This window comes from Cervus canadensis, chromosome 3 (assembly GCF_019320065.1).
Source record: "Cervus canadensis isolate Bull #8, Minnesota chromosome 3, ASM1932006v1, whole genome shotgun sequence".
Lineage (NCBI taxonomy): Eukaryota > Metazoa > Chordata > Mammalia > Artiodactyla > Cervidae > Cervus > Cervus canadensis.
Genome location: NC_057388.1, coordinates 91,219,832 through 91,234,256, shown reverse-complemented (window position 1 = coordinate 91,234,256; position 14,425 = coordinate 91,219,832). Strand labels below are relative to the sequence as shown.

The 14,425-nt window shown below is 52.4% G+C and overlaps 1 protein-coding gene across 1 annotated transcript in view; it reads left to right on the top strand.

Annotated features, from left to right (window-relative positions):
* Nucleotides 1-349: 349 nt before the first annotated feature.
* Nucleotides 350-14,425, top strand: part of PLXNA4 (plexin A4) — a 471,238-nt gene continuing 457,162 nt past the window's right edge. Inside the window, exon 1 of the mRNA XM_043463742.1 lies at nucleotides 350-801. The gene's annotated coding sequence lies outside the window, so the exon portion shown is untranslated. The remainder of the gene's footprint in view (nucleotides 802-14,425) is intronic.

The window sequence follows — 14,425 nt, the reverse complement described above, 5'->3', positions numbered from 1 at the left end:
AAACTTTGCGAGCAGCCCGCCCGGGGGGTCGGGGGCGCGCCCGGGAGGCCCGGCTCGGCCCGCGGCCGCGCTCTCCGCCGCCGCAGCGCCGGCGGCCGCTGCCGCCGCCCCGCGCCTCCCCGGGGAGCAGCCGGCGGCTCCCGCGGCCCCCCAGCCCCGGCCCCTCGGCCCGGCCCGGCCAGTCCCCCGGCGGGGGCGGGGGCAGCCGCGGCGCGGCCGACCGCGGGTGGCCGAGGGGTGGCCGCCGCTGCCCAGGGAGGCGCGCGGAGGCGCGGACAGCGCTCCCCGGCGGGTCCCCGGCGCACTCGCCGCGCCCGGGCAGCGGCCCGACCGGGCGAGCATGGGCGGTGCGGAGTGACGCCGCCGTGCCCGCTTGGCATCAAGGACATTCAGCCCGCGGGGGTGGGGACGAAGGGGGGCGGCCCCGCGTCGCCACCGCAGCCCCGGAGAGCCGCCACCGCTGCTGCTTGGGCTTCGGGGCTCGGGATCTCGGGGAAAAGGGGTGCTTGGAAGCTAGCCGCATTTCCCGACCTTTCTGTTGGACATTCCGCCCACCCTGGACGCCGCCGGAGGAGCTGTCAAGTCTCGCAGGCTCTGATTTCGCCCTCCGCTTCCCTGGCCTCCCCCCTGGGTTCCCCGCGCCTCGGTGGAGTATTCGCGTTGGTTCGGGGCTGGGCTGGAGGAGGCAGCCACACGCGCGCACACGCACACGTTCAGAGGAGGGCGAGAGGCAGCGGCCCCAGCACCATCTGCAGTGTCAATGCGGCGCTCCCGCTGAAGCAGGCAAAGCGGCGCTTGCAGGTAAGGAGCCGGGCGGGCTAGTACAGCGCGGGCGGAGATACCCGCGCGGTCCGGAGTCCTGGGCTGCCCCGGAGCCAGCCCCCTGCACGCACGCACACACACACACACACGCGCGCGCGCACACAGACACATACACACATAGGCACACGCCGCGCATTCGTACCTGTCCACGTCCCACCTGGACACCCACGTAGGTGCGGCGCGGCCGGAGCAGGTATTTCCCGTGTTCTTTCTCCTCTGACGCTCTGGGACTCAGACTTCGCCAACCGGGACTTTTGGGTGGGATTCTGTGCCTTCTTGCCTCTCCCTCCCGGCCGGCCAGGTTGAGGGAGCGATTCCCTCCCCCCGCCCCCCCCCGCCCCCCCTGTTCCCAGCCACTGGCGTCCCTAGCTGGTTAAAAAAATAAATTAAAAAAAAAAAAAAACCCAAAAACCCAGAGAAGTCATGGTCTTGGGAGACCCGCCCCAGGTAATCTCTGCTCCGTGGCCTTGGCGCACCGGGTGGTTTTAACGCTGGGACGGACCGACAGATATTCAGACAGATCTTTGGAGAGCGGGGTGGCCCGGCGCTCGGGAGGAGGCCACAGAGGCGGATGGGGCCGCAGTTCTGTAGGGCGGTGCGTACGGAACAGGCACTGCGTTTCCCCAGTAAGAGGCAGCACAACCGCCTTGCTGAAGCGAGGCACCGCTTTCCCGGGAATGCGCCGGGGTTTCAGCAGGAAGGGTCTTAAGCCTCGCTTTGGGTGTGTGGCTGGTCTAGAGAGACTGTATGGGGCCGGATCCTCCATAAAAGGTCTTACCTACTAGCATCTCCAGTCTGAGGGCAACAGTAATCCTACACACGCCTGGGGCTCCCTAGCCTTCCCTCTGTACTGTGCCCCGGGAAACATGGGGATGCTTTCCCCTGCCTGCGCCTAACACCTGCCACATGCCTTTCGAGCTGTGTGTCTGAGAAATAGAACTAGAAGGGAGATGGAGGACGGCGCACTGCAGGAAGGGAGGAGGGTCCCCCCCCCCCCGCCCCGCAACACCTTCATGACCACCTCAGCGGTTCTCACCCTACGAAGAGGCCAGGCATTCTTGGGTCTGGCAGCGTCTCCCAGAGCCAGGCTGCTCCTGACATGTGGAACCACAGGCTCTCCAGAAGCCTGTGGTTCAAGGCTCTGCCTCCCTTAAACTTGTCTTTTTTTTTTTTTTTCTCCCTGGCTGGAGTGTCACAGGCTGCCCATTTTCAAACTTTTCCTGGAGGAGGTGGGAAGTGATAGGGTTCCCAAAGATTTTTTCCCCCCACAGTTCCCATTTGGGGATCAAAGACCAACCCGTTCAGGGCTCGGTTGTAGGGAGCAGAATGTGAGATCCTTTACAACAGCAGTTTGGAGCTGAGTATAGATTTAGCGAGGTTCTGTGTTTCTAGAGCTGTCCCTTTTGGCAAGCTTGTTGGGCAACTTGGCAAGAAATGGAATCAGCTTGTACTCTCTATACAAGATCATGTGTTCAGCGTGTCCTGCAAACCCACCAGTGGGAAAAATATGTTGGGAGTTTTCCAGAACATTAGGGGGAAGGAGGCAACATTCTTTCGAACAAGTGGGCCTCAGTGCTGGGCACAGGATTGGGCTGATTCTGTAAATACTGAAGAGGGATGCTGAACTAAAGGGCTCTCTTCCTACCCCCATCTCTCTGCTATTTTCAAACTTTTTTCAGCTCCTGCAAAGGTCTCCGGTTAGGCTGGGAAGGAGAGAACCAGACATCCCCCGGAGGGAGATTGTATTCCCCGCTGTGTGCTGTGTGAGCTGCCCTTTGATTGATTGAAAAGGGTAGATGGAATAAAGCAAAGCTCTCACAATGCGGAGAACCCAGTCGGGAAAAGAGACACTATTCTCTTTTTAAGAATGGTGGGTGTGTGTACACGCACCTAGATATACGCGCGCCTTCTCAAAGAGCCTTGCTATATGTGGTCAGCTCTTCCAACGACATAACAAAGGTTGACAACGGGACCCACCTCTATCTATATCTTTGTGGTTATGGAAGAGCCTTAACGTTTCACACGCATGCCCTGTGGGTGCGTGGACAGGGAGGTCCCATGTATGCGTGGAGCAGCACATGGTTTTCTACAGAAATAGGGAGCACCAGTGACTGTGGGTGGCTCCCAGGTAAACATTCCCTCAGGGCACCTTGAAAGGGCAGAAAGGTGGGGTCCAAGCTTCCGGAAAGGTCTGTGTGCCTTCCAGGGGAAATCTCTACACCTTTCTCTGCTTCCTTCCCCAACCACTATCCTTTCTTGATTATTTGCAGCCTCAGGATCCATCATATTCACGCCAAGCCAGCAGTCACTACGCTGGTGACAAGCTAAACATTTTTTTTTTTTTTTACGTGGGTTCAAAAAATCCCCACACTTTCGGAACTTAGTGTTAGGTACCAATTTGGTTTCTAGGACAAAGCAGGCATTAATTAACATCTGTGTAAAGCTGGCTGTACATCTCATTTTTTCCCTGGCTCTCTGGCCCAGCCCTGGAGCATGTCATGTTCGTTGTCCCTCTCCACCAGTCTACTGGTAGCCTTCCAGTTAAGTTCTCTGGGGGGGCCTTCCTCATTGCTCGGAAGGGAGTCAAACTAGCTTCTCTGCAGACCCTCGCTGCTGCGGGGCTGTGCTCCGGGCGCCTCTGCTGTGGGCGCGCGGCGTGGCTTGCCCGCGAGCCCTTCCTTCTCGCCGGATCCAGCTACTGCTGGGCTTGCTTCTGTCTTCCCAACCCATCGTTCTGGATGCCCACCGACGCTCGGGCAAACGTTTCCGGAGGAATCCGAGGCCGCCAACTTGTTTCCTTTCTGCGTCTCTGCACCTCTCCCTCCCCGCGGCCGCTGTTCCCCGCAGACAGGGAAGTCTGCGCCGCAGAGTCTGCCTACACTTGGCCTCCCAATCCTTCTAATCGCGACGAAGGCTGCTGGGAATTAAGGGAGGGGGCCGGGGGGGGGGTGTCTTTCTAGCGCGGCAGCGGTCCTGAAGTGGAGAGAGCGCTCAGGGGGCGGGGAAATCACTCGCTCTTAGCTCCTAGTTATCCCCAAGCTTTGATGCAAAAGAAATCGCCGCCCATCTCTCTCCTCCTAGCCAGCTAGGGGGCATTTTTCAGTCGTTTTTCTCCCCATCCTCACCCGGAGAAGCCAATCCACAGACAATGCCACTTCAAGACCTGTTGGGGTGGTTTCAGCGAGGGGCTGTGATAGGGTGTCTGCCCTGCAGAAAACCCACCCGAGATCCAGGCTGGGACGGTCTGGGATGCAACACACGTGCTACTCTTTCTAGGCTCTTTTCTCCTCTTCATCTGTGCCCAGCGCTGCCCGATGTGAAGCCGGTTGGGACCCTCGGGCAGTGGAGCAGGGCTCAGGTCCCTCCCTTGACACCCCCTCTCCCTCCCCCCCATTTCCTCCCATCCCCGCCCTCCCCTTGCCAATCCACCTCGTGGTTTTGTGCACACATCCGCTAGCCCATTCGCCCTCAAATTTGTGGCACTCCAAGAAATCAATATAACATGAATTTAACGACAGCTGGATGATTAAGTGTTATTTATATTTAAGAGCGGCATTTTAAAAAGACGGCGCACTAATAAATCAAACGGCTGTTTCGGAGATGCACGTGATTAGGGTAATTGCCCTATAGGTTCTGTGGAGCAAGGCTTGGGCGAGAGGAGCCGTGCGGAGGCTACATTTTTAGTAGGTATGCACCCCACTGCTCTCCACCCTGCACCCCGACCTGATCCCCTCTCTTGGTCCGGGCTGACGGGTTTTTCCTTCCTCCCTCCTCACTGCCCAGGTCACAGCTAGCCTTCCAGTTGTGGCAGAAAGGTGAAGTCAGCAGGGAGGCTGAAGGGGGCTCTGCTGCTTAGTGGTAGCGAGGGATCTTTAAAGTGGAGGGAGGCAGGGGGTCCTAATTCCCAGAGCAGGGACCTTGTTTCCGAAAGAGGAGCCTGCTACCCTGCTTGGTACCAAGCAGCTTGGAAGAAAAGCTTCCTGAGTCCCAGGCCAGGTCTGCATGAACCCCCGCATCTCTGTGCTTATAATCATGTGACATCAGCCTCCCCAGGGAAGAGGCTGTGAGGATGTATTTGTCCTTGTGAAAATAACAGAATGAAAAATAATAATAATTAGTGATGATAATGGTGGCTAGTATTTCCTGAGCACTTACTTGGTAGAGGCATCGTTTAAGGGTTTGCACAGGTTGGCCCATGTCTTCCTTGTAACAGCCCGGAGGGACAGTCACTGTTACCATCCCCATTTCTTCCACCAGAAAACTGAGGTGGGGGCAGTGTTGGGGGAAGGGTAAGGACTTTGTCCAGGATCACACAGCTAGTAGGGGGTGGAGTCAGGTCTCAACCCTAGGCAGACTGACCTGGCCCCTTGTCACCGTGCTGTTTGCATCCTTAGCAAGCCAGGGGGAGGTTTGCGGGGAATGTGCTGGGGTGAGGTATAGAATATCTGGTTTCTCCCTTGGACCACCTCTGTGATCCCAGGCAAATCTGTTCATTCTTTGAACCTCCACTTCCCCTATCACCAAATGGGGTTGGGCCTTATCCTTGACTGCCGTTGGTTGTGAAATTTCGAGGATCGTTCTGGCAGAGTGCTCAGTTCCTGAGGATGACTCTTGCCTCATCTGGCAGCTCCCATTTCATCCTGGGAAAAACCTAAGGAGGAGTGAATGAGTGCAGTTCTGATCTCTGCTTTTGACTCTGTGAGGCTCTGAGTCTTACACTGGTAGGAGTCTAGTTCTCCCAGAGGCTGCTTCACACTCTCATTTAATCCTTCAAATCACCCAGTAAAGTGGGGATTATTTATTCTCATTTTGGTGGTCTAGGAACTAAGATGGAATGAATGCCCATGGCCCCAGTCTGCTATACAGCGCATGGTCTTTTCATTCTTTGGGAAGTATGCACACAGTAGGTGCTCATCACTTTGCCAGCTCATTCATTGATTAGCCGTCCTAGGGTTCCAGATTTTGGAAGCCAGAGGCAGGAAAGGAATCTTTGCTTGTGGATGTCATAATGTGCTGGGGGCCTGGACCGTATGTTGTTGGAGCAGAGATTCGTTGGAAATTGGTGCAAATGGCCTGTGGGTGGAGAAGGTCATTGTGCAGACTTATGGTAAGTGTAGCGCTTGGCCAGGAATAACATCCTGATTCTGAGAAATGTGGGCAGCAAGGCCCTGATGGAGCCCATTCATCCAGGTGGGTGCTGTCCCACCTGGAAGTTGGGCCTAAGCTACCTGACTTGGTCTCTCTGGCCTGAATACTGTAGGGAACATCCACAGGTGATCTGCTGGTGGTTAGTTTGTTTTTTTGTCTCTCCGAGAGACAAACTTTCATTCCGTGTGTTATTTATTTGGCTTCTCCTCCACGCTGAAGTGAGTGAAGCTTCTGCTAAACTTGAGGCAGCTAGAAGGGTGCCGTTGGATTTCATCACCTCCCCTCCAGGCCGCAGCAGGAGTGGCTGCCACCATTGGCCTGCTCAGACTCATGCCAACAGGTGTGTGTGAGACCTCCAGCATCCTCTTTGCCGGCTCAGCTTGGCTACCCGCCGCCCTCTTCACGGTGCCTTCTCCATGAACCAGGATTCGCAACAGCAAATTGGATTTTGGAATGTTTTGTCACTCCAACACAAAACAGATCACTAGCTAAGAGGATATCGTCTCCGCAGTCGATGTGCTGAACACAGTCTCGTTGAATCAATTCCCGAGGTCTTCCAGGGACGAGGATTTTCATTAGGAAGCGCGAGGAGAGGAGCAGCAGAGGACGAGGTCACTGAAATCACAGGAAAGGAAAACCAGAGCTGGTCAGAGGCTCTCCTGGTCTCTGCTCAAGTTTGGGTTCGCGTTTGACAGCCTCCTTGAACTTATCTGCTACGAGCCCAACTGAATTTCCCTCTGGGTAGTGTGGGGCCGGGAACCAGAGGGGGAGCAAGCCATTCCTTGGCTTTGGCCCAGAGCTCAAGAGGAAGGACAGGAAGTAGAGATGGGTGTTTGCTTCTCCTTTCGTGGAGGGAATAGACAACAAGAGGAGGGTCTGGCAGGGCGGCAGTCAGCCCCCCAGAAAGTGGGATTGAACCAGCCTGCGTGGAATGCCGGCTGACTTTGCAGAGACGATTAAAGTGGATTTCCTTCCTCCTCATCTCAGTCCTGCTTCCTGAAGGTGATACCTAAAATAGAGCAGAATTTCACATTGCGTACTCTGTGAATAGGTGTTACACATACACAAAGTTTCCATGGCCAAAGAAGTTTGAGAAATCCTGAGTGTTAAAAGCAAAGGGAAAAGGGGTTCTTTGTTGCAGGATTTCTCAGAGCCTTTAAACACGGTGAACATGCATTGGGAAAACCACAGGAAGTAGATACAATGTGTTGTGGCCCTGGGAATCCCCCAAGAGATGCCAGACTTGACAAGCACTTTCATTCGTCTACTCCTGTCTGTGAAAGGAGGAGTGGAATCTATAAAAAAAGTTTCAGTTGAATCATCATGATAAGTATTAGGTTCTGCTGATTATGTAGACACTAGGGTTTCAAGCAGAATTTTGCCAGGTGGGTGGACAGTTCAAGTCCAGACTCAATGTTTGGCCCTTGTCCTTCCAAGGCAGCTGAGAAGTTCTCAAGACAGTAGTGAGATCCAGGAGGTGTGTATTTTCTCAGGTTCCTGGATGATGCTGTTGTGTCCCCCTGGTTTAACAGCACTGGTGTTTTGGGGGAAAGCTAGGTTTTGAAGAGGGCTTCCCAGGTGGCTCTCGTGGTAAAGAACCTGACTGCCAATGCAGGAGACTTAAGAGACCTGGGTTCAGTACCTGGGTCAGGAAGATCCCCCGGAGAACGGCATGGCAACCCACTCGACCATTATTGCCTGGAGAATCCCATGGACAGAGGAGCCTGTCGTGCTACAGTCCATAGAGTTACACAGAGTTGGACATGGCTGGAGACAGATGTAGATGATCTCAGCTCTGTCACTTACTAGCAAAGGGGTCTTGGGAAAAAATCACCTTATGTTTCAGTATTACTGTTTATAAAATTAGAGAGTTGGTCTAAATCAGTGATTTTAAAAATGTTTATGCAGTTGCGTGCATGCAAGCTAAGTCCCTTCAGTCATGTCTGACTCTTTGCTACCCTATGGACTGTACCTTCCAGGCTCCTCTGTCCATGGGATTCTCGAGGCAAGAATGCTGGAGTGGGCTGCTATGCCCTCCTCCAGGGGATCTTCCCAATCCAGGGGTTGAACCCGTGTCTTTTATGTCTCTTGTATTAACAAGTGGGTTCTTTACCACTAGAGCCACATTATGCAGTGGAATTCTCTACAGACGCAAAGGAATTCTAATGCACAGAACAGATGCTAGATGGGTTGTTCTGTTGCAAGCAATGTAGAACCCAGGGCCCGATACCCTTATGTTTCTCCTCACCCCCAGTCTTGGCCTGGATTCTCTGGAAGGCAGAGCCAGAGGCAAAAGCTGATGTGGCGACTCTTCATTGAGGGGTAGAATCCCAGGGCAGCAAGACTGAGCCAGAAGAGAGGAGAGGGAGGGAAAAAGTGTACAGAAGAATGATGTATTACCAAGCCAACCACTGTGCCCCCAGTAAACAACTGGCAGCTCAGGCTCTCAGGATGTAAGGAGAGAAGCCTGATGGGAACACGGTTTCAGAAGAGCCTGGAGGACAGGCACGGCCAGCATCCATCTGCTTGCTGGGTCCTTCCTGCTGCAACTCCTGGGCACTGTTTACCCCACGAGGTGGGAACTCCCCTGCCCCTTGGGGTCATGATGGCAGGTCATTCTGGAGCCTGTGTGGTCAGGCCCAGGGACTGGGCATCCGTGGCTCCCCCACAGTGGGTCTGCAGGTGTTATAGCTACAGGACCCTGACCTTCACCTCCGAAGGAAGAAAAGGAGCAGGAACTTTAGGAGCAGAGGAATGAATGCGGCAAGGTGTCTATGGGGCTGCTCTGGCAGGGAGCAAGCATGGCCAGGGGTTGAAGTTCGGAACTGGGAACGGGGTGGGATGTTAGGTGGGGCTCAGTGATCTGAGCAGATACATACTCTGCTGCTGCTGCTAAGTCGCTTCAGTCGTGTCCAACTCTGTGCGACCCCATAGATGGCAGCCCACCAGGCTCCCCCATCCCTGGGATTCTCCAGGCAAGAATACTGGAGTGGGTTGCCATTTCCCTCTCCAATGCATGAAAGTGAAAAATGAAAGTAAAGTTGCTCAGTCGTGTCCGACTCTTAGCGACGCTATGGACTGCAGCCTACCAGGCTCCTCCATCCATGGGATTTTCCAGGCAAGGGTACTGGAGTGGGGTGCCATTGCCTTGCTCTGGGGTCTGTGATAATGGGTTCCCTGTAAGGAAGCAGTGATTCCTCAGAATAGTCAGTGAACCACCGCAGCTGCTCCAATAAGGCATCATTCAGCCACTAGAATCATGACTCTGGCCGAAATAGCCAAGCACAGCGTGGTTTACCCAGTTTTAACCCCTGAGGAACCACATGAAGAATGTGATCCAGCCAGGTTTCAAGAGGCTTTCCTGACCTCTAGGGCTTATTGACCAAAGGCATGCCTTCCGCGTGCTGGTGTGCAACTAGCTCAGACGCTTCTCTTGGTGGGTGTAGAGGGGCATAGCCGCTGGGAAGCTGGAGGCAGATACAAATGACCTTTGCCTCCTCCCAGTATTTACAAAATATTGTAAACATCGGCAGACAAAGCAACAGGGGACATTTCTGCATAAAATATTTCCCATAGGTCATTGCCTGGAGTCAGTCCCCTCCCACCCCTCTTTTTAACAACCCTTGTTCTTTGATTCCTGCTTAGTCAGACTAACTTTTTGGGTCCCCATGGACTGTAGCCCGCCAGGCTCTGTCCATGTAATTCTCCAGGCCAGAATACTGGAGTGGGTTGCCATATCCTCCTCCAGGGGATCTTCCTGACCTAGGGATCGAACTCACATTTCCAGCATCTCCTGCATTTGCAGGCAGATTCTGTACCACTGAGCCTAGCTCCTCTAGGGTTTGGTGAAGCAAAAGTTTGATGGTCACACGGTGCTTGTGACCCCCATCCCCACTCTCGTCGCCATTAGATAACCGACCCCTGTCTTCTTCCCCTAAATGCACTTGCCCTTAACCACTGATTGATGCAAAGAACTCCGCTGACTTTGAGACAACATCTGTGTTAGCATGGCTCCCTGAGGTTTCCGGCTCCCAGAGGGTCAGAACCAGCCCCTCCTTGAAGCAGTCTCTTGTGTAATCGGGAACTTAATTCATACTTTTTGATGGTGCTAAAGAAGCCACCACTGGCCGTAGCAATGATGAAAATAGCATTGAAATTACTGATTTCTTTGTGCCTTTAGATGACAGGGCTTGTTTGTTACGTCTCTTGAATACTCAGTACCCAGCTTAGGGCCTGTCTTACTGGAAGCAGTCAGTAAATATTTGCTGAGTAGAAAGAATGAATGAGTGGAGGAGGAGAGCAGAGAAACAGTCTATAAAGGAGAAAACTAGGGAGGTGAGAACCAGCTGCTCTGGCGGGTGCCTGCTCCCTGGCAGGGGCTGGCTGGAACCACATCAAGGCTGGTGGCTGTTTCACAAGATTAAGATGAACAAAGCCTAGCACAGGCTGAACCCATCAGTCACCCTAGAGTGTTCTGGGTGATGGTGGTTTGGAGGCTGGCAGGTACCATGGTCTTGTCACACTGATGCACACAGAATTGAATTCTTGCTCTCCATGTAAAACTTGCTGTGGGTTTAGATGCCAGTAGATTGAGAGAGATGACCAAACTGCATTTACCAGAGCATTCCAAAGACAAGCTCCCCCCACACTCCTGCACCATGGAAAATGCATTCGTGGCCAAGTAAGTCTTGGAAACACTTTATGCTGTGTCCTCCTCTTGGAGTGTCAAGATGCATATTAAAGGCAAAGGAGTTTGGCTATAGAGAATCCTGGTTAGTTATTCTTGAAGTGAAGAAGTGAAAGTGTTAGTTCAGTCATGTCCGACTCTGCGACCCCATGGACTGTAGCTCGCCAGGCTCCCATGTCCATGGAATTCTCCAGGCAAGAATACTGGAGAGGGTAGCCATTCCCTTTTCCAAGAGATCTTCCCAACCCAGGGATCAAACCCTGTTCTCCTGCACTACAGTCAAATGCTTTATCATCTGAGCCGCTAGGGAGGCCCTATTCTTAGCCAATCATTTTTTTGAATGGAGGGATCCCTTTGTGTGGATGTATTTAAACCTGTTGACATTTCTTGGAATGAGTGTTCCCCAGAAAGCATTTTGAGAGATACTGGCCTTCATCTGGAAGCTTTCAGGTTTGAGTTTGGTTTGGAGGAGAAAAATCAGAACAAATTTACTGTGCTCTTAAAACAAGGACTGGTGAGGTGCTGGCTTCTGCTTATCCTTGTCAGTTGCTTTTGGGAATCTCAGAAATGGCTGTGAATTGCTATGAGACATTGGAGACCCTGTGCCTTCAGCTGTATGTTTTCTAAAGGGACCGTTTTAGGAGTGTGACTGCAGTTCTGACAGGTTTGTGGCAGCGTTTCCAACAAGTAGCACTTTTCAGTTGCGCGTAATAGATCAAGATGGATGTCTGCAAGATATGTGAGTAATGACATTCACCTTCTCAATGTATTTTTTTCAGCTACACTTATTGAATAAGAGACTTCAATGTAACTGGCAAAGATAAATGTTCAGAATTAACAAAAAAGGCGTGAGTTATTAAGATACAGCTCCCTAAATTTTGGATGGTTGAAACACATTTTCTCTCAGGGAAGAAACTTTGCTATCCCGGAGAGGCTGAAGGTTTCTAATTAGACTGTAAATCCATGGTTTCTACCATTGGGTAGTGACCCAGAGAGCAAAGCTAGGCATTTCCCACGGGAAGACTTTCACTGGCTAGTATTTGTCTTACCTAGGTAATGATGTGTGTGTGTGTGTGTGTGTGCGCGTGCATGGGTCAGGGTGGGGGTGGGGTATCGCCCCCATGGTCCTTGGCTTTGGCTCACCTGCAGACACTGACTGATGAACTATGTGCCCAATTACAGGGCCTCATCACGCTTTGCCCAAGCACCGTGCTCCTTTTCAACGTGAATAACAGTTGCTAACACACACTTACTAACAAAATTCCCCTGGCGCCCATTCATAAAGCAGAGCACTGGTGACGCTAGCAGCATTAAACTGTTTGGCAACCGAGTTTAGAATTATAGGAATCGGGGAGATGAATTAGCAGTAAATCAAGTCCCAGCTGAGTTCGAACCCAAGTGCGGTGAGTTTTAAATTAAAAATATCTTGCCATGATGAAGGCGTTGTAAGTCAAGCGCTGGAGCTCTGTCACTCTTGACTCTGGAGGAGTGTGGCAGTCACCCTTTGAAAGGAAAACCCCGACCGCAGCTTGTATTGATTCCCAGGCATTCTGGGAAATTGCCACTTCATTTCTTCTTCATAAACTGTTGACTTTCACTTTTTTTAGAATAGGAGTCCTGTTCGCTGGGACTCTGTGGGGCTCTGGAAACAGGTGGGTGGGAGAGCGCTCAGGCCCAAGGGGGACCACGCAGAGCCTTCTCTTTGGTCCTTCTCAGGAGGAGTCATGTGGAAGGGGGACCTGGGTCCGTGAGTGCTGTGTGGTTTGTTTTCCTGCTTGGACCGTATTTGATTCTTTTTTTCTGGGGGATCCGTACAGAAAAACAACAAAGAGAACACTTCAAGGAGGCTGCAGCACAGTTACATTGCAGTGACAATTGCAGTGTAATAGGAAATCATTTATGTAAGTTATGATGCCCTCTGAATGGAGCTTGTTGGAAATATGGCTACAGCTTCTTGAGGTTTATTTTTTTCTCCCCCTCCTGCAAAATAATCCTGAGGTTTTCATTTTCAGAGCAATTGAAGAAGTATTACGTGCTGGCCAGGGAATTGGGAGCCCCGGCTTCTAATCCTAGGGTTGCTGAATCGCTTTCAGCGAGTTCCCTCTCTGGGCTCGGCCTCGATTTCTCTTTCTTTCAAGCCAAAATAAGCCCTTGCTGTTTCCGACCTGAAGCCCCGGACGTGAGGCTGAACATTGCCATGCACAGTAAAGGACCAGGTGAGCGTCAGAAAAAAGGTTCTGTTTATATCCAGTGTTAGAGAAAATCAAGTAAGAGGGAAGAGTGTCTCAGATTAGGCTTCTCATCATCACACCTTTACCAGCTCCTGTGTGTTTGCTGATCTGATGAAGAGTGATTAGTGATAAAAACAGCTCACAGAGGGTCAGAGAGGAGAATGCCCGTGGGATAGCAGAAAACCTGGGGGACAATGGTTAGCGCGGTAGTCCAGAGCCTTGGGCATGAGGCTGGGGGTGGGGGGCCCGATCCTGGCAGTAGTATGTTAATCAGGGACTATGTACATGTGCGCATGCTGTCACTTCAGTCGTGTTCAACTCATTTTCAACCTCATGGACTGTAGCCCACCAGACTCCTCTGTCTGTGGGATTTTACAGGCAAGAATACTGGAGTGGGTTGCCATGCTCTCCTCCAGGGGATATTCCTGACCCAGGGATCGAACTCACGTCCTTTATATCCCCTGTATTGGCAAGCGGGTTCTTTACCACTCGTGCCACCTGGGAAGCCCAGTCAGGGACCACAGAGATAGCCAAAAGGTCTTTGATTTCCTTCCCTATCTGCCATTCCTACTTGGGTCCATATGTATATATTTACATACTGTAGGTAGATTTGAGCTAAGGACTGTTTAACCAATGAATTGATCAACCCATCAATTAGTATTTCCTGAGTGCCTACGATGTGCTAGGCATGATGCAGGAGTTTGGCTGGAAAGAGATGAAAGGCTCAGTTCCTGCATGGGAGAGCCCGCACACAGCTTGGTGTGGCCACAGTGCACACATTTCTAGGTCATTAAACACAGGATGGTGAGACACAGGCTCTGTGCATGCAGAGGACCTTCTGTGAAGATGTAAGAAGGGGCGCCCATCTAGATATGAAGCAGGGCATGGTGAGAGTCTTCTGGAGGAGGGGAGCATCAAGCAGAGCTTTGAAAGGTATTTTGAAGGGAGAGCAGGACTGGGCTCGTGAACACATGGGGAAGAGGTGCCCCGAGGGAACAAGCAACATAGAAAGGCATGGGGAGCTGAGCACCCACAGCACAGGTTGGGAAGTGGACCAGATACAAACACTGTTGGAGGCCGGGCCAGGACAAGAAGTGTCCAGATCCGGGTCTCATCCAGCAAGCAGTGGTGAGGCCTTGGGGATTTCCAAATGAGAGAAGCAACAAGACCAGCTTTGCATTCTAGAAAGATCCCCGTGGGACCGTGTGGGGAAAGAATCAGATGCTACTATGGTAATCCAGAAGATATGCAAGAGGGCTACCCAGAGGTGGTGGCCAAGGAGAGAAAGGGACAGATTTGACAGGTCTGTGGGCGTTAGAGTTGACGGATGGTGAATATGGTGATGAGGGTGGTGGGAGGGAGGGAGGGGAAGGGGAGTTGGGGACGTCTTGCAGGCGTCCAGCTTGGGCAGCTGGTGAAAGGTGGCCCTGCTTCACTGAGCTACAGATTTCTAAATTGAGACGTGGTTGAGGGACAGGATGTGGTCTTTTCTGGATGTGGTGAATTGAGGTGCACATAGATTTGCAGGTAGAGGTGA